The sequence below is a fragment of the Schistocerca nitens genome, chromosome 4, assembly GCF_023898315.1.
Source record: "Schistocerca nitens isolate TAMUIC-IGC-003100 chromosome 4, iqSchNite1.1, whole genome shotgun sequence".
Lineage (NCBI taxonomy): Eukaryota > Metazoa > Arthropoda > Insecta > Orthoptera > Acrididae > Schistocerca > Schistocerca nitens.
The window spans coordinates 793,722,697-793,747,549 of NC_064617.1; the positions used below are offsets into that span (position 1 = coordinate 793,722,697).

At 52.5% G+C, this 24,853-nt stretch overlaps 54 non-coding genes across 54 annotated transcripts; 44 read left to right on the forward strand and 10 right to left on the reverse strand.

Annotated features, from left to right (window-relative positions):
- Positions 1-17: 17 nt before the first annotated feature.
- Trnam-cau (transfer RNA methionine (anticodon CAU)) lies at positions 18-90 on the forward strand. Its single transcript has one exon. It is a non-coding gene; the product is annotated as a tRNA-Met (tRNA).
- A 308-nt stretch (positions 91-398) lies between these two features.
- On the forward strand, positions 399-470 carry Trnae-uuc (transfer RNA glutamic acid (anticodon UUC)). Its single transcript has one exon. It is a non-coding gene; the product is annotated as a tRNA-Glu (tRNA).
- Positions 471-766: 296 nt separating this feature from the next.
- On the forward strand, positions 767-839 carry Trnak-uuu (transfer RNA lysine (anticodon UUU)). The gene has a single exon. It is a non-coding gene; the product is annotated as a tRNA-Lys (tRNA).
- Positions 840-978: 139 nt separating this feature from the next.
- On the forward strand, positions 979-1,060 carry Trnas-aga (transfer RNA serine (anticodon AGA)). Its single transcript has one exon. It is a non-coding gene; the product is annotated as a tRNA-Ser (tRNA).
- A 275-nt stretch (positions 1,061-1,335) lies between these two features.
- Positions 1,336-1,407, reverse strand: Trnag-ucc (transfer RNA glycine (anticodon UCC)). The gene has a single exon. It is a non-coding gene; the product is annotated as a tRNA-Gly (tRNA).
- Positions 1,408-2,384: 977 nt separating this feature from the next.
- Trnam-cau (transfer RNA methionine (anticodon CAU)) lies at positions 2,385-2,457 on the forward strand. Its single transcript has one exon. It is a non-coding gene; the product is annotated as a tRNA-Met (tRNA).
- A 308-nt stretch (positions 2,458-2,765) lies between these two features.
- On the forward strand, positions 2,766-2,837 carry Trnae-uuc (transfer RNA glutamic acid (anticodon UUC)). Its single transcript has one exon. It is a non-coding gene; the product is annotated as a tRNA-Glu (tRNA).
- A 296-nt stretch (positions 2,838-3,133) lies between these two features.
- Trnak-uuu (transfer RNA lysine (anticodon UUU)) lies at positions 3,134-3,206 on the forward strand. The gene has a single exon. It is a non-coding gene; the product is annotated as a tRNA-Lys (tRNA).
- A 139-nt stretch (positions 3,207-3,345) lies between these two features.
- On the forward strand, positions 3,346-3,427 carry Trnas-aga (transfer RNA serine (anticodon AGA)). The gene has a single exon. It is a non-coding gene; the product is annotated as a tRNA-Ser (tRNA).
- A 275-nt stretch (positions 3,428-3,702) lies between these two features.
- Positions 3,703-3,774, reverse strand: Trnag-ucc (transfer RNA glycine (anticodon UCC)). The gene has a single exon. It is a non-coding gene; the product is annotated as a tRNA-Gly (tRNA).
- A 975-nt stretch (positions 3,775-4,749) lies between these two features.
- Positions 4,750-4,822, forward strand: Trnam-cau (transfer RNA methionine (anticodon CAU)). Its single transcript has one exon. It is a non-coding gene; the product is annotated as a tRNA-Met (tRNA).
- Positions 4,823-5,130: 308 nt separating this feature from the next.
- Trnae-uuc (transfer RNA glutamic acid (anticodon UUC)) lies at positions 5,131-5,202 on the forward strand. Its single transcript has one exon. It is a non-coding gene; the product is annotated as a tRNA-Glu (tRNA).
- A 296-nt stretch (positions 5,203-5,498) lies between these two features.
- Trnak-uuu (transfer RNA lysine (anticodon UUU)) lies at positions 5,499-5,571 on the forward strand. The gene has a single exon. It is a non-coding gene; the product is annotated as a tRNA-Lys (tRNA).
- A 139-nt stretch (positions 5,572-5,710) lies between these two features.
- Positions 5,711-5,792, forward strand: Trnas-aga (transfer RNA serine (anticodon AGA)). The gene has a single exon. It is a non-coding gene; the product is annotated as a tRNA-Ser (tRNA).
- A 275-nt stretch (positions 5,793-6,067) lies between these two features.
- On the reverse strand, positions 6,068-6,139 carry Trnag-ucc (transfer RNA glycine (anticodon UCC)). The gene has a single exon. It is a non-coding gene; the product is annotated as a tRNA-Gly (tRNA).
- A 979-nt stretch (positions 6,140-7,118) lies between these two features.
- On the forward strand, positions 7,119-7,191 carry Trnam-cau (transfer RNA methionine (anticodon CAU)). The gene has a single exon. It is a non-coding gene; the product is annotated as a tRNA-Met (tRNA).
- Positions 7,192-7,499: 308 nt separating this feature from the next.
- Positions 7,500-7,571, forward strand: Trnae-uuc (transfer RNA glutamic acid (anticodon UUC)). Its single transcript has one exon. It is a non-coding gene; the product is annotated as a tRNA-Glu (tRNA).
- Positions 7,572-7,867: 296 nt separating this feature from the next.
- On the forward strand, positions 7,868-7,940 carry Trnak-uuu (transfer RNA lysine (anticodon UUU)). The gene has a single exon. It is a non-coding gene; the product is annotated as a tRNA-Lys (tRNA).
- Positions 7,941-8,079: 139 nt separating this feature from the next.
- Positions 8,080-8,161, forward strand: Trnas-aga (transfer RNA serine (anticodon AGA)). The gene has a single exon. It is a non-coding gene; the product is annotated as a tRNA-Ser (tRNA).
- A 275-nt stretch (positions 8,162-8,436) lies between these two features.
- Positions 8,437-8,508, reverse strand: Trnae-uuc (transfer RNA glutamic acid (anticodon UUC)). The gene has a single exon. It is a non-coding gene; the product is annotated as a tRNA-Glu (tRNA).
- Positions 8,509-9,487: 979 nt separating this feature from the next.
- Trnam-cau (transfer RNA methionine (anticodon CAU)) lies at positions 9,488-9,560 on the forward strand. The gene has a single exon. It is a non-coding gene; the product is annotated as a tRNA-Met (tRNA).
- Positions 9,561-9,868: 308 nt separating this feature from the next.
- Positions 9,869-9,940, forward strand: Trnae-uuc (transfer RNA glutamic acid (anticodon UUC)). Its single transcript has one exon. It is a non-coding gene; the product is annotated as a tRNA-Glu (tRNA).
- Positions 9,941-10,236: 296 nt separating this feature from the next.
- Trnak-uuu (transfer RNA lysine (anticodon UUU)) lies at positions 10,237-10,309 on the forward strand. The gene has a single exon. It is a non-coding gene; the product is annotated as a tRNA-Lys (tRNA).
- A 139-nt stretch (positions 10,310-10,448) lies between these two features.
- Trnas-aga (transfer RNA serine (anticodon AGA)) lies at positions 10,449-10,530 on the forward strand. Its single transcript has one exon. It is a non-coding gene; the product is annotated as a tRNA-Ser (tRNA).
- A 275-nt stretch (positions 10,531-10,805) lies between these two features.
- On the reverse strand, positions 10,806-10,877 carry Trnag-ucc (transfer RNA glycine (anticodon UCC)). Its single transcript has one exon. It is a non-coding gene; the product is annotated as a tRNA-Gly (tRNA).
- A 975-nt stretch (positions 10,878-11,852) lies between these two features.
- On the forward strand, positions 11,853-11,925 carry Trnam-cau (transfer RNA methionine (anticodon CAU)). The gene has a single exon. It is a non-coding gene; the product is annotated as a tRNA-Met (tRNA).
- A 308-nt stretch (positions 11,926-12,233) lies between these two features.
- Trnae-uuc (transfer RNA glutamic acid (anticodon UUC)) lies at positions 12,234-12,305 on the forward strand. The gene has a single exon. It is a non-coding gene; the product is annotated as a tRNA-Glu (tRNA).
- A 296-nt stretch (positions 12,306-12,601) lies between these two features.
- Positions 12,602-12,674, forward strand: Trnak-uuu (transfer RNA lysine (anticodon UUU)). The gene has a single exon. It is a non-coding gene; the product is annotated as a tRNA-Lys (tRNA).
- Positions 12,675-12,813: 139 nt separating this feature from the next.
- Trnas-aga (transfer RNA serine (anticodon AGA)) lies at positions 12,814-12,895 on the forward strand. Its single transcript has one exon. It is a non-coding gene; the product is annotated as a tRNA-Ser (tRNA).
- Positions 12,896-13,170: 275 nt separating this feature from the next.
- Trnag-ucc (transfer RNA glycine (anticodon UCC)) lies at positions 13,171-13,242 on the reverse strand. Its single transcript has one exon. It is a non-coding gene; the product is annotated as a tRNA-Gly (tRNA).
- A 982-nt stretch (positions 13,243-14,224) lies between these two features.
- Trnam-cau (transfer RNA methionine (anticodon CAU)) lies at positions 14,225-14,297 on the forward strand. Its single transcript has one exon. It is a non-coding gene; the product is annotated as a tRNA-Met (tRNA).
- A 308-nt stretch (positions 14,298-14,605) lies between these two features.
- Positions 14,606-14,677, forward strand: Trnae-uuc (transfer RNA glutamic acid (anticodon UUC)). Its single transcript has one exon. It is a non-coding gene; the product is annotated as a tRNA-Glu (tRNA).
- Positions 14,678-14,973: 296 nt separating this feature from the next.
- Positions 14,974-15,046, forward strand: Trnak-uuu (transfer RNA lysine (anticodon UUU)). The gene has a single exon. It is a non-coding gene; the product is annotated as a tRNA-Lys (tRNA).
- A 139-nt stretch (positions 15,047-15,185) lies between these two features.
- On the forward strand, positions 15,186-15,267 carry Trnas-aga (transfer RNA serine (anticodon AGA)). The gene has a single exon. It is a non-coding gene; the product is annotated as a tRNA-Ser (tRNA).
- A 275-nt stretch (positions 15,268-15,542) lies between these two features.
- Trnag-ucc (transfer RNA glycine (anticodon UCC)) lies at positions 15,543-15,614 on the reverse strand. The gene has a single exon. It is a non-coding gene; the product is annotated as a tRNA-Gly (tRNA).
- A 979-nt stretch (positions 15,615-16,593) lies between these two features.
- On the forward strand, positions 16,594-16,666 carry Trnam-cau (transfer RNA methionine (anticodon CAU)). The gene has a single exon. It is a non-coding gene; the product is annotated as a tRNA-Met (tRNA).
- A 308-nt stretch (positions 16,667-16,974) lies between these two features.
- On the forward strand, positions 16,975-17,046 carry Trnae-uuc (transfer RNA glutamic acid (anticodon UUC)). Its single transcript has one exon. It is a non-coding gene; the product is annotated as a tRNA-Glu (tRNA).
- Positions 17,047-17,342: 296 nt separating this feature from the next.
- Positions 17,343-17,415, forward strand: Trnak-uuu (transfer RNA lysine (anticodon UUU)). The gene has a single exon. It is a non-coding gene; the product is annotated as a tRNA-Lys (tRNA).
- A 139-nt stretch (positions 17,416-17,554) lies between these two features.
- Trnas-aga (transfer RNA serine (anticodon AGA)) lies at positions 17,555-17,636 on the forward strand. The gene has a single exon. It is a non-coding gene; the product is annotated as a tRNA-Ser (tRNA).
- Positions 17,637-17,911: 275 nt separating this feature from the next.
- Positions 17,912-17,983, reverse strand: Trnag-ucc (transfer RNA glycine (anticodon UCC)). Its single transcript has one exon. It is a non-coding gene; the product is annotated as a tRNA-Gly (tRNA).
- A 978-nt stretch (positions 17,984-18,961) lies between these two features.
- On the forward strand, positions 18,962-19,034 carry Trnam-cau (transfer RNA methionine (anticodon CAU)). Its single transcript has one exon. It is a non-coding gene; the product is annotated as a tRNA-Met (tRNA).
- Positions 19,035-19,342: 308 nt separating this feature from the next.
- Positions 19,343-19,414, forward strand: Trnae-uuc (transfer RNA glutamic acid (anticodon UUC)). The gene has a single exon. It is a non-coding gene; the product is annotated as a tRNA-Glu (tRNA).
- A 296-nt stretch (positions 19,415-19,710) lies between these two features.
- On the forward strand, positions 19,711-19,783 carry Trnak-uuu (transfer RNA lysine (anticodon UUU)). The gene has a single exon. It is a non-coding gene; the product is annotated as a tRNA-Lys (tRNA).
- Positions 19,784-19,922: 139 nt separating this feature from the next.
- On the forward strand, positions 19,923-20,004 carry Trnas-aga (transfer RNA serine (anticodon AGA)). Its single transcript has one exon. It is a non-coding gene; the product is annotated as a tRNA-Ser (tRNA).
- A 275-nt stretch (positions 20,005-20,279) lies between these two features.
- Trnag-ucc (transfer RNA glycine (anticodon UCC)) lies at positions 20,280-20,351 on the reverse strand. Its single transcript has one exon. It is a non-coding gene; the product is annotated as a tRNA-Gly (tRNA).
- Positions 20,352-21,329: 978 nt separating this feature from the next.
- Trnam-cau (transfer RNA methionine (anticodon CAU)) lies at positions 21,330-21,402 on the forward strand. Its single transcript has one exon. It is a non-coding gene; the product is annotated as a tRNA-Met (tRNA).
- Positions 21,403-21,710: 308 nt separating this feature from the next.
- On the forward strand, positions 21,711-21,782 carry Trnae-uuc (transfer RNA glutamic acid (anticodon UUC)). The gene has a single exon. It is a non-coding gene; the product is annotated as a tRNA-Glu (tRNA).
- Positions 21,783-22,078: 296 nt separating this feature from the next.
- Positions 22,079-22,151, forward strand: Trnak-uuu (transfer RNA lysine (anticodon UUU)). Its single transcript has one exon. It is a non-coding gene; the product is annotated as a tRNA-Lys (tRNA).
- A 139-nt stretch (positions 22,152-22,290) lies between these two features.
- Trnas-aga (transfer RNA serine (anticodon AGA)) lies at positions 22,291-22,372 on the forward strand. The gene has a single exon. It is a non-coding gene; the product is annotated as a tRNA-Ser (tRNA).
- A 275-nt stretch (positions 22,373-22,647) lies between these two features.
- On the reverse strand, positions 22,648-22,719 carry Trnag-ucc (transfer RNA glycine (anticodon UCC)). The gene has a single exon. It is a non-coding gene; the product is annotated as a tRNA-Gly (tRNA).
- A 979-nt stretch (positions 22,720-23,698) lies between these two features.
- On the forward strand, positions 23,699-23,771 carry Trnam-cau (transfer RNA methionine (anticodon CAU)). The gene has a single exon. It is a non-coding gene; the product is annotated as a tRNA-Met (tRNA).
- A 308-nt stretch (positions 23,772-24,079) lies between these two features.
- Trnae-uuc (transfer RNA glutamic acid (anticodon UUC)) lies at positions 24,080-24,151 on the forward strand. The gene has a single exon. It is a non-coding gene; the product is annotated as a tRNA-Glu (tRNA).
- Positions 24,152-24,447: 296 nt separating this feature from the next.
- Positions 24,448-24,520, forward strand: Trnak-uuu (transfer RNA lysine (anticodon UUU)). The gene has a single exon. It is a non-coding gene; the product is annotated as a tRNA-Lys (tRNA).
- A 139-nt stretch (positions 24,521-24,659) lies between these two features.
- On the forward strand, positions 24,660-24,741 carry Trnas-aga (transfer RNA serine (anticodon AGA)). Its single transcript has one exon. It is a non-coding gene; the product is annotated as a tRNA-Ser (tRNA).
- The last annotated feature ends 112 nt before the right edge of the window (positions 24,742-24,853 follow it).

The following is a 24,853-nucleotide window of genomic DNA, read 5'->3' on the forward strand; positions in this document are numbered from 1 at the left end:
AACGTTGCTTGCAACGTGCCTCGGTAGCGCAGTAGGTAGCGCGTAAGTCTCATAATCTTAAGGTCGTGAGTTCGATCCTCACCCGGGGCATTTAATTTGCTGTACATCATGGCTGAATTAACGGCGTTGCTGTTGCTAGGGAACGAACTTAATTGTCGTTCGTTATCCACAAGGAGGCTACACCTCAGCGTCAATATGTTTATTTCCAATTATGACAACGTACAACTTTGATCTTTCTCTTCCCTTGTTATGAGTAAAATAATGAATAGTCAATTTCGAGCTGTGCGCCATGCCAGTCTGTAGGCGCAAATATGCTCGCAAACAGAGAACACCACTGAGACCAGATTCAGCACGAAATACGAGAGGAGACGGAGAAGATCTCACGCTTATCGAGCAAATCCGGTGTGGTCTAGTGGCTAGGATACCTGGCTTTCACCCAGGAGGCCCGGGTTCGATTCCCGGTACCGGAACGGAAGTTTTTGCGCACACAACGCTCCATGTTTTGGCCTTCGAACTGTCGTTTGTCGCCCACCCTCCGGAGCTTCGGCCGAACGTAATCGGGGAAAACAGGCACATGATGCAATTACTGTCGGCACCGGAATAAAGGGAGAAGTGGCACTGGTCCGCTGTTGGGCTGCTACCAGCGTCAGTGGGAAGTCGGTGAAGTCGCCAGTTGCGGCAGAAGCCAGCTGTTACCGTAGTACGCCTACACACGCGTTCCAGTTATTCACATTGCTTGCAGCCGCTCCATCCACAACAAGGGTGAGCCCGGATAGCTCAGTCGGTAGAGCATTAGGCTTTTAACCTAAGGGTCCAGGGTTCAAGTCCCTGTCCGGGCGAAGATTTTAACGTTTCCGCAATGGCTCGTCTCGTAGCGATGGTAGCCCTGCCGTAATCAGTGCACAGAGTTCGTTTCCTGTCAACATTCTGCGCAGACCGGTTGCATTTCTCACGATTCCAGGGAAACTTCAGTTACGAGCAGTCGTGGCCGAGTGGTTAAGGCGTCTGACTAGAAATCAGATTCCCTCTGGGAGCGTAGGTTCGAGTCCTACCGACTGCGTCGGTTTTTTTCTTTTTTTGTTTAAGAAGAACGAGCAGAAAATTTCGCAGTTTGCCTGTCGTTTTGGTACCTCTCCACACCTCGCCTCTCACAGCCGTTTATAGTGCCTGTCATTTTGATAAGGGCGAATTCCAAGCGTCAGCTTTCGCGTCAGCCGAGCAAAGTCGGGACAAGTCAGGACATACTACAGGATGGTCTGCGTGGAGCAACGACGAAAAAAACCTTCATGTAACAGCACGCGGCTCACATACTCATACGAAAAAACCAGCGCCACTTGCGGTGGCCGGGAATCGAACCCGGATCAACTGCTTGGAAGGCAACTATGCTCACCATTACACCACCACCGCACTGCCGCTGCTCGCAACGCCCCGCTGTGTCGGCTTCCCGCCCGCCAGCAGCGGCCCACGGTGATAGTAGCTGCAGGCGCTTTTCGAGGTAGGAGGGTGCATCCACACGCATTCGGGTAGCGCCTCCACGCACGCTGCGTCTTTGGGCAAGACTAGTCGCCGCGGCCGCAAGGTTACTCACACGATAGTGATGAGCATTCGTTTTAAGGCAATGTAGTGGAGGACTCCACGTGTGTAGCACTTTTTTCGGTTGTATCCGACGTCGCTGGGTGGCAATCCCACTTTCCCATGCAGAAAAGTGCTCGGGAAGCACGGGCAGCTTGTCGAGCATCGGTGGTTCAATGGCATGTGCCTCAGTAGTGCAGTAGGCAGCGCGTAAGTCTCATAATCGTAAGGCTTGCCGGCACGATAGCTCAGCGTGTTCGGTCTGAGAGTTATCTGCCCTCTGTAATAAAAGACCAAGTCAACGATGAACTTGAACGGGCGTCATCGGACGTCCGCCCCCAACAAATGCAAGGAAAGAAATGGGAACAAAAAAAAAAAATTGGTGAATGCTCGCTTAGCATGCGGACGGCCCGGGTTCGATTCCCGGCCGATGCATCGTTCTGCTGTTCTCGCTATAATGCTGCCGCGCCGATTCCTCGCCTGAGCTGCGTCAGCCTCAGGAATGTATAGCAGGATTCGCTGTGAGAAGAACCATACACGCAGCACGCAGTAGACCGTACTTGGACGGTCGCGTGCTATTTCTGAACTCTAACGTCGGCCTGGCCCAACAGGCCGCTGTGTTCAGGTGCCGCAAGGGCGATGTACTGTAACCTCGGGCAGTGCTGCGTTCCGTTGAAAAAGCTGCGGCAGCAGTTTAATCTAGCAAGTAGGGAAAGCACGTGTAGCAACACAACAGATTCTTGAGAAAGCGCAAACTGTCTATCTCTAATATGCGAGACTTACCAAGTTTCCTGTAACGTTGCTTGCAACGTGCCTCGGTAGCGCAGTAGGTAGCGCGTAAGTCTCATAATCTTAAGGTCGTGAGTTCGATCCTCACCCGGGGCATTTAATTTGCTGTACATCATGGCTGAATTAACGGCGTTGCTGTTGCTAGGGAACGAACTTAATTGTCGTTCGTTATCCACAAGGAGGCTACACCTCAGCGTCAATATGTTTATTTCCAATTATGACAACGTACAACTTTGATCTTTCTCTTCCCTTGTTATGAGTAAAATAATGAATAGTCAATTTCGAGCTGTGCGCCATGCCAGTCTGTAGGCGCAAATATGCTCGCAAACAGAGAACACCACTGAGACCAGATTCAGCACGAAATACGAGAGGAGACGGAGAAGATCTCACGCTTATCGAGCAAATCCGGTGTGGTCTAGTGGCTAGGATACCTGGCTTTCACCCAGGAGGCCCGGGTTCGATTCCCGGTACCGGAACGGAAGTTTTTGCGCACACAACGCTCCATGTTTTGGCCTTCGAACTGTCGTTTGTCGCCCACCCTCCGGAGCTTCGGCCGAACGTAATCGGGGAAAACAGGCACATGATGCAATTACTGTCGGCACCGGAATAAAGGGAGAAGTGGCACTGGTCCGCTGTTGGGCTGCTACCAGCGTCAGTGGGAAGTCGGTGAAGTCGCCAGTTGCGGCAGAAGCCAGCTGTTACCGTAGTACGCCTACACACGCGTTCCAGTTATTCACATTGCTTGCAGCCGCTCCATCCACAACAAGGGTGAGCCCGGATAGCTCAGTCGGTAGAGCATTAGGCTTTTAACCTAAGGGTCCAGGGTTCAAGTCCCTGTCCGGGCGAAGATTTTAACGTTTCCGCAATGGCTCGTCTCGTAGCGATGGTAGCCCTGCCGTAATCAGTGCACAGAGTTCGTTTCCTGTCAACATTCTGCGCAGACCGGTTGCATTTCTCACGATTCCAGGGAAACTTCAGTTACGAGCAGTCGTGGCCGAGTGGTTAAGGCGTCTGACTAGAAATCAGATTCCCTCTGGGAGCGTAGGTTCGAGTCCTACCGACTGCGTCGGTTTTTTTCTTTTTTTGTTTAAGAAGAACGAGCAGAAAATTTCGCAGTTTGCCTGTCGTTTTGGTACCTCTCCACACCTCGCCTCTCACAGCCGTTTATAGTGCCTGTCATTTTGATAAGGGCGAATTCCAAGCGTCAGCTTTCGCGTCAGCCGAGCAAAGTCGGGACAAGTCGGGACATACTACAGGATGGTCTGCGTGGAGCAACGACGAAAAAAACCTTCATGTAACAGCACGCGGCTCACATACTCATACGAAAAAACCAGCGCCACTTGCGGTGGCCGGGAATCGAACCCGGATCAACTGCTTGGAAGGCAACTATGCTCACCATTACACCACCACCGCACTGCCGCTGCTCGCAACGCCCCGCTGTGTCGGCTTCCCGCCCGCCAGCAGCGGCCCACGGTGATAGTAGCTGCAGGCGCTTTTCGAGGTAGGAGGGTGCATCCACACGCATTCGGGTAGCGCCTCCACGCACGCTGCGTCTTTGGGCAAGACTAGTCGCCGCGGCCGCATGGTTACTCACACGATAGTGATGAGCATTCGTTTTAAGGCAATGTAGTGGAGGACTCCACGTGTGTAGCACTTTTTTCGGTTGTATCCGACGTCGCTGGGTGGCAATCCCACTTTCCCATGCAGAAAAGTGCTCGGGAAGCACGGGCAGCTTGTCGAGCATCGGTGGTTCAATGGCATGTGCCTCAGTAGTGCAGTAGGCAGCGCGTAAGTCTCATAATCGTAAGGCTTGCCGGCACGATAGCTCAGCGTGTTCGGTCTGAGAGTTATCTGCCCTCTGTAATAAAAGACCGAGTCAACGATGAACTTGAACGGGCGTCATCGGACGTCCGCCCCCAACAAATGCAACGAAAGAAATGAGAACAAAAAAAAAATTGGTGAATGCTCGCTTAGCATGCGGACGGCCCGGGTTCGATTCCCGGCCGATGCATCGTTCTGCTGTTCTCGCTATAATGCTGCCGCGCCGATTCCTCGCCTGAGCTGCGTCAGCCTCAGGAATGTATAGCAGGATTCGCTGTGAGAAGAACCATACACGCAGCACGCAGTAGACCGTACTTGGACGGTCGCGTGCTATTTCTGAACTCTAACGTCGGCCTGGCCCAACAGGCCGCTGTGTTCAGGTGCCGCAAGGGCGATGTACTGTAACCTCGGGCAGTGCTGCGTTCCGTTGAAAAAGCTGCGGCAGCAGTTTAATCTAGCAAGTAGGGAAAGCACGTGTAGCAACACAACAGATTCTTGAGAAAGCGCAAACTGTCTATCTCTAATATGCGAGACTTACCAAGTTTCCTGTAACGTTGCTTGCAACGTGCCTCGGTAGCGCAGTAGGTAGCGCGTAAGTCTCATAATCTTAAGGTCGTGAGTTCGATCCTCACCCGGGGCATTTAATTTGCTGTACATCATGGCTGAATTAACGGCGTTGCTGTTGCTAGGGAACGAACTTAATTGTCGTTCGTTATCCACAAGGAGGCTACACCTCAGCGTCAATATGTTTATTTCCAATTATGACAACGTACAACTTTGATCTTTCTCTTCCCTTGTTATGAGTAAAATAATGAATAGTCAATTTCGAGCTGTGCGCCATGCCAGTCTGTAGGCGCAAATATGCTCGCAAACAGAGAACACCACTGAGACCAGATTCAGCACGAAATACGAGAGGAGACGGAGAAGATCTCACGCTTATCGAGCAAATCCGGTGTGGTCTAGTGGCTAGGATACCTGGCTTTCACCCAGGAGGCCCGGGTTCGATTCCCGGTACCGGAACGGAAGTTTTTGCGCACACAACGCTCCATGTTTTGGCCTTCGAACTGTCGTTTGTCGCCCACCCTCCGGAGCTTCGGCCGAACGTAATCGGGGAAAACAGGCACATGATGCAATTACTGTCGGCACCGGAATAAAGGGAGAAGTGGCACTGGTCCGCTGTTGGGCTGCTACCAGCGTCAGTGGGAAGTCGGTGAAGTCGCCAGTTGCGGCAGAAGCCAGCTGTTACCGTAGTACGCCTACACACGCGTTCCAGTTATTCACATTGCTTGCAGCCGCTCCATCCACAACAAGGGTGAGCCCGGATAGCTCAGTCGGTAGAGCATTAGGCTTTTAACCTAAGGGTCCAGGGTTCAAGTCCCTGTCCGGGCGAAGATTTTAACGTTTCCGCAATGGCTCGTCTCGTAGCGATGGTAGCCCTGCCGTAATCAGTGCACAGAGTTCGTTTCCTGTCAACATTCTGCGCAGACCGGTTGCATTTCTCACGATTCCAGGGAAACTTCAGTTACGAGCAGTCGTGGCCGAGTGGTTAAGGCGTCTGACTAGAAATCAGATTCCCTCTGGGAGCGTAGGTTCGAGTCCTACCGACTGCGTCGGTTTTTTTCTTTTTTTGTTTAAGAAGAACGAGCAGAAAATTTCGCAGTTTGCCTGTCGTTTTGGTACCTCTCCACACCTCGCCTCTCACAGCCGTTTATAGTGCCTGTCATTTTGATAAGGGCGAATTCCAAGCGTCAGCTTTCGCGTCAGCCGAGCAAAGTCGGGACAAGTCGGGACATACTACAGGATGGTCTGCGTGGAGCAACGACGAAAAAAACCTTCATGTAACAGCACGCGGCTCACATACTCATACGAAAAAACCAGCGCCACTTGCGGTGGCCGGGAATCGAACCCGGATCAACTGCTTGGAAGGCAACTATGCTCACCATTACACCACCACCGCACTGCCGCTGCTCGCAACGCCCCGCTGTGTCGGCTTCCCGCCCGCCAGCAGCGGCCCACGGTGATAGTAGCTGCAGGCGCTTTTCGAGGTAGGAGGGTGCATCCACACGCATTCGGGTAGCGCCTCCACGCACGCTGCGTCTTTGGGCAAGACTAGTCGCCGCGGCCGCAAGGTTACTCACACGATAGTGATGAGCATTCGTTTTAAGGCAATGTAGTGGAGGACTCCACGTGTGTAGCACTTTTTTCGGTTGTATCCGACGTCGCTGGGTGGCAATCCCACTTTCCCATGCAGAAAAGTGCTCGGGAAGCACGGGCAGCTTGTCGAGCATCGGTGGTTCAATGGCATGTGCCTCAGTAGTGCAGTAGGCAGCGCGTAAGTCTCATAATCGTAAGGCTTGCCGGCACGATAGCTCAGCGTGTTCGGTCTGAGAGTTATCTGCCCTCTGTAATAAAAGACCAAGTCAACGATGAACTTGAACGGGCGTCATCGGACGTCCGCCCCCAACAAATGCAAGGAAAGAAATGGGAACAAAAAAAAAAAAAATTGGTGAATGCTCGCTTAGCATGCGGACGGCCCGGGTTCGATTCCCGGCCGATGCATCGTTCTGCTGTTCTCGCTATAATGCTGCCGCGCCGATTCCTCGCCTGAGCTGCGTCAGCCTCAGGAATGTATAGCAGGATTCGCTGTGAGAAGAACCATACACGCAGCACGCAGTAGACCGTACTTGGACGGTCGCGTGCTATTTCTGAACTCTAACGTCGGCCTGGCCCAACAGGCCGCTGTGTTCAGGTGCCGCAAGGGCGATGTACTGTAACCTCGGGCAGTGCTGCGTTCCGTTGAAAAAGCTGCGGCAGCAGTTTAATCTAGCAAGTAGGGAAAGCACGTGTAGCAACACAACAGATTCTTGAGAAAGCGCAAACTGTCTATCTCTAATATGCGAGACTTACCAAGTTTCCTGTAACGTTGCTTGCAACGTGCCTCGGTAGCGCAGTAGGTAGCGCGTAAGTCTCATAATCTTAAGGTCGTGAGTTCGATCCTCACACGGGGCATTTAATTTGCTGTACATCATGGCTGAATTAACGGCGTTGCTGTTGCTAGGGAACGAACTTAATTGTCGTTCGTTATCCACAAGGAGGCTACACCTCAGCGTCAATATGTTTATTTCCAATTATGACAACGTACAACTTTGATCTTTCTCTTCCCTTGTTATGAGTAAAATAATGAATAGTCAATTTCGAGCTGTGCGCCATGCCAGTCTGTAGGCGCAAATATGCTCGCAAACAGAGAACACCACTGAGACCAGATTCAGCACGAAATACGAGAGGAGACGGAGAAGATCTCACGCTTATCGAGCAAATCCGGTGTGGTCTAGTGGCTAGGATACCTGGCTTTCACCCAGGAGGCCCGGGTTCGATTCCCGGTACCGGAACGGAAGTTTTTGCGCACACAACGCTCCATGTTTTGGCCTTCGAACTGTCGTTTGTCGCCCACCCTCCGGAGCTTCGGCCGAACGTAATCGGGGAAAACAGGCACATGATGCAATTACTGTCGGCACCGGAATAAAGGGAGAAGTGGCACTGGTCCGCTGTTGGGCTGCTACCAGCGTCAGTGGGAAGTCGGTGAAGTCGCCAGTTGCGGCAGAAGCCAGCTGTTACCGTAGTACGCCTACACACGCGTTCCAGTTATTCACATTGCTTGCAGCCGCTCCATCCACAACAAGGGTGAGCCCGGATAGCTCAGTCGGTAGAGCATTAGGCTTTTAACCTAAGGGTCCAGGGTTCAAGTCCCTGTCCGGGCGAAGATTTTAACGTTTCCGCAATGGCTCGTCTCGTAGCGATGGTAGCCCTGCCGTAATCAGTGCACAGAGTTCGTTTCCTGTCAACATTCTGCGCAGACCGGTTGCATTTCTCACGATTCCAGGGAAACTTCAGTTACGAGCAGTCGTGGCCGAGTGGTTAAGGCGTCTGACTAGAAATCAGATTCCCTCTGGGAGCGTAGGTTCGAGTCCTACCGACTGCGTCGGTTTTTTTCTTTTTTTGTTTAAGAAGAACGAGCAGAAAATTTCGCAGTTTGCCTGTCGTTTTGGTACCTCTCCACACCTCGCCTCTCACAGCCGTTTATAGTGCCTGTCATTTTGATAAGGGCGAATTCCAAGCGTCAGCTTTCGCGTCAGCCGAGCAAAGTCGGGACAAGTCGGGACATACTACAGGATGGTCTGCGTGGAGCAACGACGAAAAAAACCTTCATGTAACAGCACGCGGCTCACATACTCATACGAAAAAACCAGCGCCACTTGCGGTGGCCGGGAATCGAACCCGGATCAACTGCTTGAAAGGCAACTATGCTCACCATTACACCACCACCGCACTGCCGCTGCTCGCAACGCCCCGCTGTGTCGGCTTCCCGCCCGCCAGCAGCGGCCCACGGTGATAGTAGCTGCAGGCGCTTTTCGAGGTAGGAGGGTGCATCCACACGCATTCGGGTAGCGCCTCCACGCACGCTGCGTCTTTGGGCAAGACTAGTCGCCGCGGCCGCAAGGTTACTCACACGATAGTGATGAGCATTCGTTTTAAGGCAATGTAGTGGAGGACTCCACGTGTGTAGCACTTTTTTCGGTTGTATCCGACGTCGCTGGGTGGCAATCCCACTTTCCCATGCAGAAAAGTGCTCGGGAAGCACGGGCAGCTTGTCGAGCATCGGTGGTTCAATGGCATGTGCCTCAGTAGTGCAGTAGGCAGCGCGTAAGTCTCATAATCGTAAGGCTTGCCGGCACGATAGCTCAGCGTGTTCGGTCTGAGAGTTATCTGCCCTCTGTAATAAAAGACCAAGTCAACGATGAACTTGAACGGGCGTCATCGGACGTCCGCCCCCAACAAATGCAAGGAAAGAAATGGGAACAAAAAAAAAAAAAATTGGTGAATGCTCGCTTAGCATGCGGACGGCCCGGGTTCGATTCCCGGCCGATGCATCGTTCTGCTGTTCTCGCTATAATGCTGCCGCGCCGATTCCTCGCCTGAGCTGCGTCAGCCTCAGGAATGTATAGCAGGATTCGCTGTGAGAAGAACCATACACGCAGCACGCAGTAGACCGTACTTGGACGGTCGCGTGCTATTTCTGAACTCTAACGTCGGCCTGGCCCAACAGGCCGCTGTGTTCAGGTGCCGCAAGGGCGATGTACTGTAACCTCGGGCAGTGCTGCGTTCCGTTGAAAAAGCTGCGGCAGCAGTTTAATCTAGCAAGTAGGGAAAGCACGTGTAGCAACACAACAGATTCTTGAGAAAGCGCAAACTGTCTATCTCTAATATGCGAGACTTACCAAGTTTCCTGTAACGTTGCTTGCAACGTGCCTCGGTAGCGCAGTAGGTAGCGCGTAAGTCTCATAATCTTAAGGTCGTGAGTTCGATCCTCACACGGGGCATTTAATTTGCTGTACATCATGGCTGAATTAACGGCGTTGCTGTTGCTAGGGAACGAACTTAATTGTCGTTCGTTATCCACAAGGAGGCTACACCTCAGCGTCAATATGTTTATTTCCAATTATGACAACGTACAACTTTGATCTTTCTCTTCCCTTGTTATGAGTAAAATAATGAATAGTCAATTTCGAGCTGTGCGCCATGCCAGTCTGTAGGCGCAAATATGCTCGCAAACAGAGAACACCACTGAGACCAGATTCAGCACGAAATACGAGAGGAGACGGAGAAGATCTCACGCTTATCGAGCAAATCCGGTGTGGTCTAGTGGCTAGGATACCTGGCTTTCACCCAGGAGGCCCGGGTTCGATTCCCGGTACCGGAACGGAAGTTTTTGCGCACACAACGCTCCATGTTTTGGCCTTCGAACTGTCGTTTGTCGCCCACCCTCCGGAGCTTCGGCCGAACGTAATCGGGGAAAACAGGCACATGATGCAATTACTGTCGGCACCGGAATAAAGGGAGAAGTGGCACTGGTCCGCTGTTGGGCTGCTACCAGCGTCAGTGGGAAGTCGGTGAAGTCGCCAGTTGCGGCAGAAGCCAGCTGTTACCGTAGTACGCCTACACACGCGTTCCAGTTATTCACATTGCTTGCAGCCGCTCCATCCACAACAAGGGTGAGCCCGGATAGCTCAGTCGGTAGAGCATTAGGCTTTTAACCTAAGGGTCCAGGGTTCAAGTCCCTGTCCGGGCGAAGATTTTAACGTTTCCGCAATGGCTCGTCTCGTAGCGATGGTAGCCCTGCCGTAATCAGTGCACAGAGTTCGTTTCCTGTCAACATTCTGCGCAGACCGGTTGCATTTCTCACGATTCCAGGGAAACTTCAGTTACGAGCAGTCGTGGCCGAGTGGTTAAGGCGTCTGACTAGAAATCAGATTCCCTCTGGGAGCGTAGGTTCGAGTCCTACCGACTGCGTCGGTTTTTTTCTTTTTTTGTTTAAGAAGAACGAGCAGAAAATTTCGCAGTTTGCCTGTCGTTTTGGTACCTCTCCACACCTCGCCTCTCACAGCCGTTTATAGTGCCTGTCATTTTGATAAGGGCGAATTCCAAGCGTCAGCTTTCGCGTCAGCCGAGCAAAGTCGGGACAAGTCGGGACATACTACAGGATGGTCTGCGTGGAGCAACGACGAAAAAAACCTTCATGTAACAGCACGCGGCTCACATACTCATACGAAAAAACCAGCGCCACTTGCGGTGGCCGGGAATCGAACCCGGATCAACTGCTTGGAAGGCAACTATGCTCACCATTACACCACCACCGCACTGCCGCTGCTCGCAACGCCCCGCTGTGTCGGCTTCCCGCCCGCCAGCAGCGGCCCACGGTGATAGTAGCTGCAGGCGCTTTTCGAGGTAGGAGGGTGCATCCACACGCATTCGGGTAGCGCCTCCACGCACGCTGCGTCTTTGGGCAAGACTAGTCGCCGCGGCCGCAAGGTTACTCACACGATAGTGATGAGCATTCGTTTTAAGGCAATGTAGTGGAGGACTCCACGTGTGTAGCACTTTTTTCGGTTGTATCCGACGTCGCTGGGTGGCAATCCCACTTTCCCATGCAGAAAAGTGCTCGGGAAGCACGGGCAGCTTGTCGAGCATCGGTGGTTCAATGGCATGTGCCTCAGTAGTGCAGTAGGCAGCGCGTAAGTCTCATAATCGTAAGGCTTGCCGGCACGATAGCTCAGCGTGTTCGGTCTGAGAGTTATCTGCCCTCTGTAATAAAAGACCGAGTCAACGATGAACTTGAACGGGCGTCATCGGACGTCCGCCCCCAACAAATGCAACGAAAGAAATGAGAACAAAAAAAAAATTGGTGAATGCTCGCTTAGCATGCGGACGGCCCGGGTTCGATTCCCGGCCGATGCATCGTTCTGCTGTTCTCGCTATAATGCTGCCGCGCCGATTCCTCGCCTGAGCTGCGTCAGCCTCAGGAATGTATAGCAGGATTCGCTGTGAGAAGAACCATACACGCAGCACGCAGTAGACCGTACTTGGACGGTCGCGTGCTATTTCTGAACTCTAACGTCGGCCTGGCCCAACAGGCCGCTGTGTTCAGGTGCCGCAAGGGCGATGTACTGTAACCTCGGGCAGTGCTGCGTTCCGTTGAAAAAGCTGCGGCAGCAGTTTAATCTAGCAAGTAGGGAAAGCACGTGTAGCAACACAACAGATTCTTGAGAAAGCGCAAACTGTCTATCTCTAATATGCGAGACTTACCAAGTTTCCTGTAACGTTGCTTGCAACGTGCCTCGGTAGCGCAGTAGGTAGCGCGTAAGTCTCATAATCTTAAGGTCGTGAGTTCGATCCTCACCCGGGGCATTTAATTTGCTGTACATCATGGCTGAATTAACGGCGTTGCTGTTGCTAGGGAACGAACTTAATTGTCGTTCGTTATCCACAAGGAGGCTACACCTCAGCGTCAATATGTTTATTTCCAATTATGACAACGTACAACTTTGATCTTTCTCTTCCCTTGTTATGAGTAAAATAATGAATAGTCAATTTCGAGCTGTGCGCCATGCCAGTCTGTAGGCGCAAATATGCTCGCAAACAGAGAACACCACTGAGACCAGATTCAGCACGAAATACGAGAGGAGACGGAGAAGATCTCACGCTTATCGAGCAAATCCGGTGTGGTCTAGTGGCTAGGATACCTGGCTTTCACCCAGGAGGCCCGGGTTCGATTCCCGGTACCGGAACGGAAGTTTTTGCGCACACAACGCTCCATGTTTTGGCCTTCGAACTGTCGTTTGTCGCCCACCCTCCGGAGCTTCGGCCGAACGTAATCGGGGAAAACAGGCACATGATGCAATTACTGTCGGCACCGGAATAAAGGGAGAAGTGGCACTGGTCCGCTGTTGGGCTGCTACCAGCGTCAGTGGGAAGTCGGTGAAGTCGCCAGTTGCGGCAGAAGCCAGCTGTTACCGTAGTACGCCTACACACGCGTTCCAGTTATTCACATTGCTTGCAGCCGCTCCATCCACAACAAGGGTGAGCCCGGATAGCTCAGTCGGTAGAGCATTAGGCTTTTAACCTAAGGGTCCAGGGTTCAAGTCCCTGTCCGGGCGAAGATTTTAACGTTTCCGCAATGGCTCGTCTCGTAGCGATGGTAGCCCTGCCGTAATCAGTGCACAGAGTTCGTTTCCTGTCAACATTCTGCGCAGACCGGTTGCATTTCTCACGATTCCAGGGAAACTTCAGTTACGAGCAGTCGTGGCCGAGTGGTTAAGGCGTCTGACTAGAAATCAGATTCCCTCTGGGAGCGTAGGTTCGAGTCCTACCGACTGCGTCGGTTTTTTTCTTTTTTTGTTTAAGAAGAACGAGCAGAAAATTTCGCAGTTTGCCTGTCGTTTTGGTACCTCTCCACACCTCGCCTCTCACAGCCGTTTATAGTGCCTGTCATTTTGATAAGGGCGAATTCCAAGCGTCAGCTTTCGCGTCAGCCGAGCAAAGTCGGGACAAGTCGGGACATACTACAGGATGGTCTGCGTGGAGCAACGACGAAAAAAACCTTCATGTAACAGCACGCGGCTCACATACTCATACGAAAAAACCAGCGCCACTTGCGGTGGCCGGGAATCGAACCCGGATCAACTGCTTGGAAGGCAACTATGCTCACCATTACACCACCACCGCACTGCCGCTGCTCGCAACGCCCCGCTGTGTCGGCTTCCCGCCCGCCAGCAGCGGCCCACGGTGATAGTAGCTGCAGGCGCTTTTCGAGGTAGGAGGGTGCATCCACACGCATTCGGGTAGCGCCTCCACGCACGCTGCGTCTTTGGGCAAGACTAGTCGCCGCGGCCGCAAGGTTACTCACACGATAGTGATGAGCATTCGTTTTAAGGCAATGTAGTGGAGGACTCCACGTGTGTAGCACTTTTTTCGGTTGTATCCGACGTCGCTGGGTGGCAATCCCACTTTCCCATGCAGAAAAGTGCTCGGGAAGCACGGGCAGCTTGTCGAGCATCGGTGGTTCAATGGCATGTGCCTCAGTAGTGCAGTAGGCAGCGCGTAAGTCTCATAATCGTAAGGCTTGCCGGCACGATAGCTCAGCGTGTTCGGTCTGAGAGTTATCTGCCCTCTGTAATAAAAGACCGAGTCAACGATGAACTTGAACGGGCGTCATCGGACGTCCGCCCCCAACAAATGCAACGAAAGAAATGAGAACAAAAAAAAAATTGGTGAATGCTCGCTTAGCATGCGGACGGCCCGGGTTCGATTCCCGGCCGATGCATCGTTCTGCTGTTCTCGCTATAATGCTGCCGCGCCGATTCCTCGCCTGAGCTGCGTCAGCCTCAGGAATGTATAGCAGGATTCGCTGTGAGAAGAACCATACACGCAGCACGCAGTAGACCGTACTTGGACGGTCGCGTGCTATTTCTGAACTCTAACGTCGGCCTGGCCCAACAGGCCGCTGTGTTCAGGTGCCGCAAGGGCGATGTACTGTAACCTCGGGCAGTGCTGCGTTCCGTTGAAAAAGCTGCGGCAGCAGTTTAATCTAGCATCTAGCAAGTAGGGAAAGCACGTGTAGCAACACAACAGATTCTTGAGAAAGCGCAAACTGTCTATCTCTAATATGCGAGACTTACCAAGTTTCCTGTAACGTTGCTTGCAACGTGCCTCGGTAGCGCAGTAGGTAGCGCGTAAGTCTCATAATCTTAAGGTCGTGAGTTCGATCCTCACCCGGGGCATTTAATTTGCTGTACATCATGGCTGAATTAACGGCGTTGCTGTTGCTAGGGAACGAACTTAATTGTCGTTCGTTATCCACAAGGAGGCTACACCTCAGCGTCAATATGTTTATTTCCAATTATGACAACGTACAACTTTGATCTTTCTCTTCCCTTGTTATGAGTAAAATAATGAATAGTCAATTTCGAGCTGTGCGCCATGCCAGTCTGTAGGCGCAAATATGCTCGCAAACAGAGAACACCACTGAGACCAGATTCAGCACGAAATACGAGAGGAGACGGAGAAGATCTCACGCTTATCGAGCAAATCCGGTGTGGTCTAGTGGCTAGGATACCTGGCTTTCACCCAGGAGGCCCGGGTTCGATTCCCGGTACCGGAACGGAAGTTTTTGCGCACACAACGCTCCATGTTTTGGCCTTCGAACTGTCGTTTGTCGCCCACCCTCCGGAGCTTCGGCCGAACGTAATCGGGGAAAACAGGCACATGATGCAATTACTGTCGGCACCGGAATAAAGGGAGAAGTGGCACTGGTCCGCTGTTGGGCTGCTACCAGCGTCAGTGGGAAGTCGGTGAAGTCGCCAGTTGCGGCAGAAGCCAGCTGTTACCGTAGTACGCCTACACACGCGTTCCAGTTATTCACATTGCTTGCAGCCGCTCCATCCGCAACAAGGGTGAGCCCGGATAGCTCAGTCGGTAGAGCATTAGGCTTTTAACCTAAGGGTCCAGGGTTCAAGTCCCTGTCCGGGCGAAGATTTTAACGTTTCCGCAATGGCTCGTCTCGTAGCGATGGTAGCCCTGCCGTAATCAGTGCACAGAGTTCGTTTCCTGTCAACATTCTGCGCAGACCGGTTGCATTTCTCACGATTCCAGGGAAACTTCAGTTACGAGCAGTCGTGGCCGAGTGGTTAAGGCGTCTGACTAGAAATCAGATTCCCTCTGGGAGCGTAGGTTCGAGTCCTACCGACTGCGTCGGTTTTTTTCTTTTTTTGTTTAAGAAGAACGAGCAGAAAATTTCGCAGTTTGCCTGTCGTTTTGGTACCTCTCCACACCTCGCCTCTCACAGCCGTTTATAGTGCCTGTCATTTTGATAAGGGCGAATTCCAAGCGTCAGCTTTCGCGTCAGCCGAGCAAAGTCGGGACAAGTCGGGACATACTACAGGATGGTCTGCGTGGAGCAACGACGAAAAAAACCTTCATGTAACAGCACGCGGCTCACATACTCATACGAAAAAACCAGCGCCACTTGCGGTGGCCGGGAATCGAACCCGGATCAACTGCTTGGAAGGCAACTATGCTCACCATTACACCACCACCGCACAGCCGCTGCTCGCAACGCCCCGCTGTGTCGGCTTCCCGCCCGCTAGCAGCGGCCCACGGTGATAGTAGCTGCAGGCGCTTTTCGAGGTAGGAGGGTGCATCCACACGCATTCGGGTAGCGCCTCCACGCACGCTGCGTCTTTGGGCAAGACTAGTCGCCGCGGCCGCAAGGTTACTCACACGATAGTGATGAGCATTCGTTTTAAGGCAATGTAGTGGAGGACTCCACGTGTGTAGCACTTTTTTCGGTTGTATCCGACGTCGCTGGGTGGCAATCCCACTTTCCCATGCAGAAAAGTGCTCGGGAAGCACGGGCAGCTTGTCGAGCATCGGTGGTTCAATGGCATGTGCCTCAGTAGTGCAGTAGGCAGCGCGTAAGTCTCATAATCGTAAGGCTTGCCGGCACGATAGCTCAGCGTGTTCGGTCTGAGAGTTATCTGCCCTCTGTAATAAAAGACCGAGTCAACGATGAACTTGAACGGGCGTCATCGGACGTCCGCCCCCAACAAATGCAACGAAAGAAATGAGAACAAAAAAAAAAAAAATTGGTGAATGCTCGCTTAGCATGCGGACGGCCCGGGTTCGATTCCCGGCCGATGCATCGTTCTGCTGTTCTCGCTATAATGCTGCCGCGCCGATTCCTCGCCTGAGCTGCGTCAGCCTCAGGAATGTATAGCAGGATTCGCTGTGAGAAGAACCATACACGCAGCACGCAGTAGACCGTACTTGGACGGTCGCGTGCTATTTCTGAACTCTAACGTCGGCCTGGCCCAACAGGCCGCTGTGTTCAGGTGCCGCAAGGGCGATGTACTGTAACCTCGGGCAGTGCTGCGTTCCGTTGAAAAAGCTGCGGCAGCAGTTTAATCTAGCAAGTAGGGAAAGCACGTGTAGCAACACAACAGATTCTTGAGAAAGCGCAAACTGTCTATCTCTAATATGCGAGACTTACCAAGTTTCCTGTAACGTTGCTTGCAACGTGCCTCGGTAGCGCAGTAGGTAGCGCGTAAGTCTCATAATCTTAAGGTCGTGAGTTCGATCCTCACCCGGGGCATTTAATTTGCTGTACATCATGGCTGAATTAACGGCGTTGCTGTTGCTAGGGAACGAACTTAATTGTCGTTCGTTATCCACAAGGAGGCTACACCTCAGCGTCAATATGTTTATTTCCAATTATGACAACGTACAACTTTGATCTTTCTCTTCCCTTGTTATGAGTAAAATAATGAATAGTCAATTTCGAGCTGTGCGCCATGCCAGTCTGTAGGCGCAAATATGCTCGCAAACAGAGAACACCACTGAGACCAGATTCAGCACGAAATACGAGAGGAGACGGAGAAGATCTCACGCTTATCGAGCAAATCCGGTGTGGTCTAGTGGCTAGGATACCTGGCTTTCACCCAGGAGGCCCGGGTTCGATTCCCGGTACCGGAACGGAAGTTTTTGCGCACACAACGCTCCATGTTTTGGCCTTCGAACTGTCGTTTGTCGCCCACCCTCCGGAGCTTCGGCCGAACGTAATCGGGGAAAACAGGCACATGATGCAATTACTGTCGGCACCGGAATAAAGGGAGAAGTGGCACTGGTCCGCTGTTGGGCTGCTACCAGCGTCAGTGGGAAGTCGGTGAAGTCGCCAGTTGCGGCAGAAGCCAGCTGTTACCGTAGTACGCCTACACACGCGTTCCAGTTATTCACATTGCTTGCAGCCGCTCCATCCGCAACAAGGGTGAGCCCGGATAGCTCAGTCGGTAGAGCATTAGGCTTTTAACCTAAGGGTCCAGGGTTCAAGTCCCTGTCCGGGCGAAGATTTTAACGTTTCCGCAATGGCTCGTCTCGTAGCGATGGTAGCCCTGCCGTAATCAGTGCACAGAGTTCGTTTCCTGTCAACATTCTGCGCAGACCGGTTGCATTTCTCACGATTCCAGGGAAACTTCAGTTACGAGCAGTCGTGGCCGAGTGGTTAAGGCGTCTGACTAGAAATCAGATTCCCTCTGGGAGCGTAGGTTCGAGTCCTACCGACTGCGTCGGTTTTTTTCTTTTTTTGTTTAAGAAGAACGAGCAGAAAATTTCGCAGTTTGCCTGTCGTTTTGGTACCTCTCCACACCTCGCCTCTCACAGCCGTTTATAGTGCCTGTCATTTTGATAAGGGCGAATTCCAAGCGTCAGCTTTCGCGTCAGCCGAGCAAAGTCGGGACAAGTCGGGACATACTACAGGATGGTCTGCGTGGAGCAACGACGAAAAAAACCTTCATGTAACAGCACGCGGCTCACATACTCATACGAAAAAACCAGCGCCACTTGCGGTGGCCGGGAATCGAACCCGGATCAACTGCTTGGAAGGCAACTATGCTCACCATTACACCACCACCGCACAGCCGCTGCTCGCAACGCCCCGCTGTGTCGGCTTCCCGCCCGCTAGCAGCGGCCCACGGTGATAGTAGCTGCAGGCGCTTTTCGAGGTAGGAGGGTGCATCCACACGCATTCGGGTAGCGCCTCCACGCACGCTGCGTCTTTGGGCAAGACTAGTCGCCGCGGCCGCAAGGTTACTCACACGATAGTGATGAGCATTCGTTTTAAGGCAATGTAGTGGAGGACTCCACGTGTGTAGCACTTTTTTCGGTTGTATCCGACGTCGCTGGGTGGCAATCCCACTTTCCCATGCAGAAAAGTGCTCGGGAAGCACGGGCAGCTTGTCGAGCATCGGTGGTTCAATGGCATGTGCCTCAGTAGTGCAGTAGGCAGCGCGTAAGTCTCATAATCGTAAGGCTTGCCGGCACGATAGCTCAGCGTGTTCGGTCTGAGAGTTATCTGCCCTCTGTAATAAAAGACCGAGTCAACGATGAACTTGAACGGGCGTCATCGGACGTCCGCCCCCAACAAATGCAACGAAAGAAATGAGAACAAAAAAAAAAAAATTGGTGAATGCTCGCTTAGCATGCGGACGGCCCGGGTTCGATTCCCGGCCGATGCATCGTTCTGCTGTTCTCGCTATAATGCTGCCGCGCCGATTCCTCGCCTGAGCTGCGTCAGCCTCAGGAATGTATAGCAGGATTCGCTGTGAGAAGAACCATACACGCAGCACGCAGTAGACCGTACTTGGACGGTCGCGTGCTATTTCTGAACTCTAACGTCGGCCTGGCCCAACAGGCCGCTGTGTTCAGGTGCCGCAAGGGCGATGTACTGTAACCTCGGGCAGTGCTGCGTTCCGTTGAAAAAGCTGCGGCAGCAGTTTAATCTAGCAAGTAGGGAAAGCACGTGTAGCAACACAACAGATTCTTGAGAAAGCGCAAACTGTCTATCTCTAATATGCGAGACTTACCAAGTTTCCTGTAACGTTGCTTGCAACGTGCCTCGGTAGCGCAGTAGGTAGCGCGTAAGTCTCATAATCTTAAGGTCGTGAGTTCGATCCTCACCCGGGGCATTTAATTTGCTGTACATCATGGCTGAATTAACGGCGTTGCTGTTGCTAGGGAACGAACTTAATTGTCGTTCGTTATCCACAAGGAGGCTACACCTCAGCGTCAATATGTTTATTTCCAATTATGACAACGTACAACTTTGATCTTTCTCTTCCCTTGTTATGAGTAAAATAATGAATAGTCAATTTCGAGCTGTGCGCCATGCCAGTCTGTAGGCGCAAATATGCTCGCAAACAGAGAACACCACTGAGACCAGATTCAGCACGAAATACGAGAGGAGACGGAGAAGATCTCACGCTTATCGAGCAAATCCGGTGTGGTCTAGTGGCTAGGATACCTGGCTTTCACCCAGGAGGCCCGGGTTCGATTCCCGGTACCGGAACGGAAGTTTTTGCGCACACAACGCTCCATGTTTTGGCCTTCGAACTGTCGTTTGTCGCCCACCCTCCGGAGCTTCGGCCGAACGTAATCGGGGAAAACAGGCACATGATGCAATTACTGTCGGCACCGGAATAAAGGGAGAAGTGGCACTGGTCCGCTGTTGGGCTGCTACCAGCGTCAGTGGGAAGTCGGTGAAGTCGCCAGTTGCGGCAGAAGCCAGCTGTTACCGTAGTACGCCTACACACGCGTTCCAGTTATTCACATTGCTTGCAGCCGCTCCATCCGCAACAAGGGTGAGCCCGGATAGCTCAGTCGGTAGAGCATTAGGCTTTTAACCTAAGGGTCCAGGGTTCAAGTCCCTGTCCGGGCGAAGAGTTTAACGTTTCCGCAATGGCTCGTCTCGTAGCGATGGTAGCCCTGCCGTAATCAGTGCACAGAGTTCGTTTCCTGTCAACATTCTGCGCAGACCGGTTGCATTTCTCACGATTCCAGGGAAACTTCAGTTACGAGCAGTCGTGGCCGAGTGGTTAAGGCGTCTGACTAGAAATCAGATTCCCTCTGGGAGCGTAGGTTCGAGTCCTACCGACTGCGTCGGTTTTTTTCTTTCTTTGTTTAAGAAGAACGAGCAGAAAATTTCGCAGTTTGCCTGTCGTTTTGGTACCTCTCCACACCTCGCCTCTCACAGCCGTTTATAGTGCCTGTCATTTTGATAAGGGCGAATTCCAAGCGTCAGCTTTCGCGTCAGCCGAGCAAAGTCGGGACAAGTCGGGACATACTACAGGATGGTCTGCGTGGAGCAACGACGAAAAAAACCTTCATGTAACAGCACGCGGCTCACATACTCATACGAAAAAACCAGCGCCACTTGCGGTGGCCGGGAATCGAACCCGGATCAACTGCTTGGAAGGCAACTATGCTCACCATTACACCACCACCGCACAGCCGCTGCTCGCAACGCCCCGCTGTGTCGGCTTCCCGCCCGCTAGCAGCGGCCCACGGTGATAGTAGCTGCAGGCGCTTTTCGAGGTAGGAGGGTGCATCCACACGCATTCGGGTAGCGCCTCCACGCACGCTGCGTCTTTGGGCAAGACTAGTCGCCGCGGCCGCAAGGTTACTCACACGATAGTGATGAGCATTCGTTTTAAGGCAATGTAGTGGAGGACTCCACGTGTGTAGCACTTTTTTCGGTTGTATCCGACGTCGCTGGGTGGCAATCCCACTTTCCCATGCAGAAAAGTGCTCGGGAAGCACGGGCAGCTTGTCGAGCATCGGTGGTTCAATGGCATGTGCCTCAGTAGTGCAGTAGGCAGCGCGTAAGTCTCATAATCGTAAGGCTTGCCGGCACGATAGCTCAGCGTGTTCGGTCTGAGAGTTATCTGCCCTCTGTAATAAAAGACCGAGTCAACGATGAACTTGAACGGGCGTCATCGGACGTCCGCCCCCAACAAATGCAACGAAAGAAATGAGAACAAAAAAAAAAAAATTGGTGAATGCTCGCTTAGCATGCGGACGGCCCGGGTTCGATTCCCGGCCGATGCATCGTTCTGCTGTTCTCGCTATAATGCTGCCGCGCCGATTCCTCGCCTGAGCTGCGTCAGCCTCAGGAATGTATAGCAGGATTCGCTGTGAGAAGAACCATACACGCAGCACGCAGTAGACCGTACTTGGACGGTCGCGTGCTATTTCTGAACTCTAACGTCGGCCTGGCCCAACAGGCCGCTGTGTTCAGGTGCCGCAAGGGCGATGTACTGTAACCTCGGGCAGTGCTGCGTTCCGTTGAAAAAGCTGCGGCAGCAGTTTAATCTAGCAAGTAGGGAAAGCACGTGTAGCAACACAACAGATTCTTGAGAAAGCGCAAACTGTCTATCTCTAATATGCGAGACTTACCAAGTTTCCTGTAACGTTGCTTGCAACGTGCCTCGGTAGCGCAGTAGGTAGCGCGTAAGTCTCATAATCTTAAGGTCGTGAGTTCGATCCTCACCCGGGGCATTTAATTTGCTGTACATCATGGCTGAATTAACGGCGTTGCTGTTGCTAGGGAACGAACTTAATTGTCGTTCGTTATCCACAAGGAGGCTACACCTCAGCGTCAATATGTTTATTTCCAATTATGACAACGTACAACTTTGATCTTTCTCTTCCCTTGTTATGAGTAAAATAATGAATAGTCAATTTCGAGCTGTGCGCCATGCCAGTCTGTAGGCGCAAATATGCTCGCAAACAGAGAACACCACTGAGACCAGATTCAGCACGAAATACGAGAGGAGACGGAGAAGATCTCACGCTTATCGAGCAAATCCGGTGTGGTCTAGTGGCTAGGATACCTGGCTTTCACCCAGGAGGCCCGGGTTCGATTCCCGGTACCGGAACGGAAGTTTTTGCGCACACAACGCTCCATGTTTTGGCCTTCGAACTGTCGTTTGTCGCCCACCCTCCGGAGCTTCGGCCGAACGTAATCGGGGAAAACAGGCACATGATGCAATTACTGTCGGCACCGGAATAAAGGGAGAAGTGGCACTGGTCCGCTGTTGGGCTGCTACCAGCGTCAGTGGGAAGTCGGTGAAGTCGCCAGTTGCGGCAGAAGCCAGCTGTTACCGTAGTACGCCTACACACGCGTTCCAGTTATTCACATTGCTTGCAGCCGCTCCATCCGCAACAAGGGTGAGCCCGGATAGCTCAGTCGGTAGAGCATTAGGCTTTTAACCTAAGGGTCCAGGGTTCAAGTCCCTGTCCGGGCGAAGAGTTTAACGTTTCCGCAATGGCTCGTCTCGTAGCGATGGTAGCCCTGCCGTAATCAGTGCACAGAGTTCGTTTCCTGTCAACATTCTGCGCAGACCGGTTGCATTTCTCACGATTCCAGGGAAACTTCAGTTACGAGCAGTCGTGGCCGAGTGGTTAAGGCGTCTGACTAGAAATCAGATTCCCTCTGGGAGCGTAGGTTCGAGTCCTACCGACTGCGTCGGTTTTTTTCTTTCTTTGTTTAAGAAGAACGAGCAGAAAATTTCGCAGTTTGCCTGTCGTTTTGGTACCTCTCCACACCTCGCCTCTCACAGCCGTTTATAGTGCCTGTCATTTTGATAAGGGCGAATTCCAAGCGTCAGCTTTCGCGTCAGCCGAGCAAAGTCGGGACAAGTCGGGACATACTACAGGATGGTCTGCGTGGAGCAACGACGAAAAAAACCTTCATGTAACAGCACGCGGCTCACATACTCATACGAAAAAACCAGCGCCACTTGCGGTGGCCGGGAATCGAACCCGGATCAACTGCTTGGAAGGCAACTATGCTCACCATTACACCACCACCGCACAGCCGCTGCTCGCAACGCCCCGCTGTGTCGGCTTCCCGCCCGCTAGCAGCGGCCCACGGTGATAGTAGCTGCAGGCGCTTTTCGAGGTAGGAGGGTGCATCCACACGCATTCGGGTAGCGCCTCCACGCACGCTGCGTCTTTGGGCAAGACTAGTCGCCGCGGCCGCAAGGTTACTCACACGATAGTGATGAGCATTCGTTTTAAGGCAATGTAGTGGAGGACTCCACGTGTGTAGCACTTTTTTCGGTTGTATCCGACGTCGCTGGGTGGCAATCCCACTTTCCCATGCAGAAAAGTGCTCGGGAAGCACGGGCAGCTTGTCGAGCATCGGTGGTTCAATGGCATGTGCCTCAGTAGTGCAGTAGGCAGCGCGTAAGTCTCATAATCGTAAGGCTTGCCGGCACGATAGCTCAGCGTGTTCGGTCTGAGAGTTATCTGCCCTCTGTAATAAAAGACCGAGTCAACGATGAACTTGAACGGGCGTCATCGGACGTCCGCCCCCAACAAATGCAACGAAAGAAATGAGAACAAAAAAAAAAAAAATTGGTGAATGCTCGCTTAGCATGCGGACGGCCCGGGTTCGATTCCCGGCCGATGCATCGTTCTGCTGTTCTCGCTATAATGCTGCCGCGCCGATTCCTCGCCTGAGCTGCGTCAGCCTCAGGAATGTATAGCAGGATTCGCTGTGAGAAGAACCATACACGCAGCACGCAGTAGACCGTACTTGGACGGTCGCGTGCTATTTCTGAACTCTAACGTCGGCCTGGCCCAACAGGCCGCTGTGTTCAGGTGCCGCAAGGGCGATGTACTGTAACCTCGGGCAGTGCTGCGTTCCGTTGAAAAAGCTGCGGCAGCAGTTTAATCTAGCAAGTAGGGAAAGCACGTGTAGCAACACAACAGATTCTTGAGAAAGCGCAAACTGTCTATCTCTAATATGCGAGACTTACCAAGTTTCCTGTAACGTTGCTTGCAACGTGCCTCGGTAGCGCAGTAGGTAGCGCGTAAGTCTCATAATCTTAAGGTCGTGAGTTCGATCCTCACCCGGGGCATTTAATTTGCTGTACATCATGGCTGAATTAACGGCGTTGCTGTTGCTAGGGAACGAACTTAATTGTCGTTCGTTATCCACAAGGAGGCTACACCTCAGCGTCAATATGTTTATTTCCAATTATGACAACGTACAACTTTGATCTTTCTCTTCCCTTGTTATGAGTAAAATAATGAATAGTCAATTTCGAGCTGTGCGCCATGCCAGTCTGTAGGCGCAAATATGCTCGCAAACAGAGAACACCACTGAGACCAGATTCAGCACGAAATACGAGAGGAGACGGAGAAGATCTCACGCTTATCGAGCAAATCCGGTGTGGTCTAGTGGCTAGGATACCTGGCTTTCACCCAGGAGGCCCGGGTTCGATTCCCGGTACCGGAACGGAAGTTTTTGCGCACACAACGCTCCATGTTTTGGCCTTCGAACTGTCGTTTGTCGCCCACCCTCCGGAGCTTCGGCCGAACGTAATCGGGGAAAACAGGCACATGATGCAATTACTGTCGGCACCGGAATAAAGGGAGAAGTGGCACTGGTCCGCTGTTGGGCTGCTACCAGCGTCAGTGGGAAGTCGGTGAAGTCGCCAGTTGCGGCAGAAGCCAGCTGTTACCGTAGTACGCCTACACACGCGTTCCAGTTATTCACATTGCTTGCAGCCGCTCCATCCGCAACAAGGGTGAGCCCGGATAGCTCAGTCGGTAGAGCATTAGGCTTTTAACCTAAGGGTCCAGGGTTCAAGTCCCTGTCCGGGCGAAGATTTTAACGTTTCCGCAATGGCTCGTCTCGTAGCGATGGTAGCCCTGCCGTAATCAGTGCACAGAGTTCGTTTCCTGTCAACATTCTGCGCAGACCGGTTGCATTTCTCACGATTCCAGGGAAACTTCAGTTACGAGCAGTCGTGGCCGAGTGGTTAAGGCGTCTGACTAGAAATCAGATTCCCTCTGGGAGCGTAGGTTCGAGTCCTACCGACTGCGTCGGTTTTTTTCTTTTTTTGTTTAAGAAGAACGAGCAGAAAATTTCGCAGTTTGCCTGTCGTTTTGGTACCTCTCCACACCTCGCCTCTCACAGCCGTTTATAGTGCCTGTC